This window comes from Sinohyriopsis cumingii, chromosome 11, assembly GCF_028554795.1.
Source record: "Sinohyriopsis cumingii isolate HCF-2022 chromosome 11, ASM2855479v2, whole genome shotgun sequence".
NCBI lineage: Eukaryota > Metazoa > Mollusca > Bivalvia > Unionida > Unionidae > Sinohyriopsis > Sinohyriopsis cumingii.
Window position 1 is genome coordinate 70,060,198 of NC_142971.1, and position 1,345 is coordinate 70,061,542.

A 1,345-nucleotide genomic window follows, 5' to 3' on the forward strand; every position below is an offset into this window, starting at 1 on the left:
CTATAAAAGAATTATTCAAATCAATTAGTTGTCAGCAACAAATGCCTGCCCTATAAATTTGTCAAGTTGCAAATTACCCATGATTTCCCAATCCCTTGTATCCATTATGTGATTTTATTATGCTGTAAGAATTGTTTAATTTATTCCTATTTGGAGGCAGAAGTTGCAACCAAATCATGTCCAGTCTCTTCTTATTGTTCATAGAGCTCTTATGCACTAGGTAACAAATAATACTATTCAAGGGATGTAATTATGTCACTTCAAGATGCACAGTACAGTATTGATTTAATAAAAGATGACACCAGAAGAACGTTTGGGACTGGGACATAGGTTATAGGTGGCAATAAAATGTAAACATAATCATTTCATGATCAAAACAATTTGTCAGTATGCAGAGGAATTTATTTGGTTTACAAATTCAATTCATTATTTATAAAAAGAGGAGGATGTAACATGTGGTTGTTTGGTTTCTGAAACAGGTGGATTCCAAGACGTGGCAGCTGGCCCACAAATCAGACTTGCTGACCTAGCAGCTGTAACTCAGGCTAAGATGCATCCCAATGTCAGCGGTCCAGAAATTACTGGCCAGAACACCACCCAGCCCTGTGCCACCACCTCTGTACCATCTGCGCCAGACACTGCTGCAAGTATGTCTCCCCAACTGCAAAGTCCAAGCAGTCTACCACAGTCAATCAAGGTACAACAGGTAAAATTAACAAAGATTTTAAGTATTTTATAACATATGAAATACACATTAAATAAAGCAAGCCTTAAGGCAAATTTCAAGACAGGAAGTGTTAAAATGGTGATATACATTGGCTTAAATATGTAAAACGTATTTTGCAACAAAAATAATAAAAATTTTAATGATTTGAATAAATCAAAAATTATCGGGGCCTGAGTGGCCGAGTGGTCTAATGCGCTCTCCGTTATGGATCACTGCCATCTCACCTCAGTCTGCATGGGTTCGAGTCCAGGATTCGGCCAATGTGGGTATGTGAGAAAGCTTGCCAGTAGTTTCTCGTGGGTCGGTGGTTCTTCTCGGGGTTTTCCCGGGTTCTTCCTCCACCATTAATACTGGCCGCCATGCATAGCCAATCGTGTGCTGAAAAATGGCGTTAAACCCCACAACAACAACAAAAAGTATCAAAGTTTAACTTTTTAATATGACAGGTTTTCAGATATCATTGGATATGGTTGAAGTATTGTAATTGAACTAAAAGTTTATGCAGAGGCAAATTTAATACCATGGAAATTTAAAATTAATTCTTTAAAAGCTAAAAGAAAAACCTGATTAACTTTAACCAAATTTGGAACATCACATAAAGCCTTGTCAATTTTTACA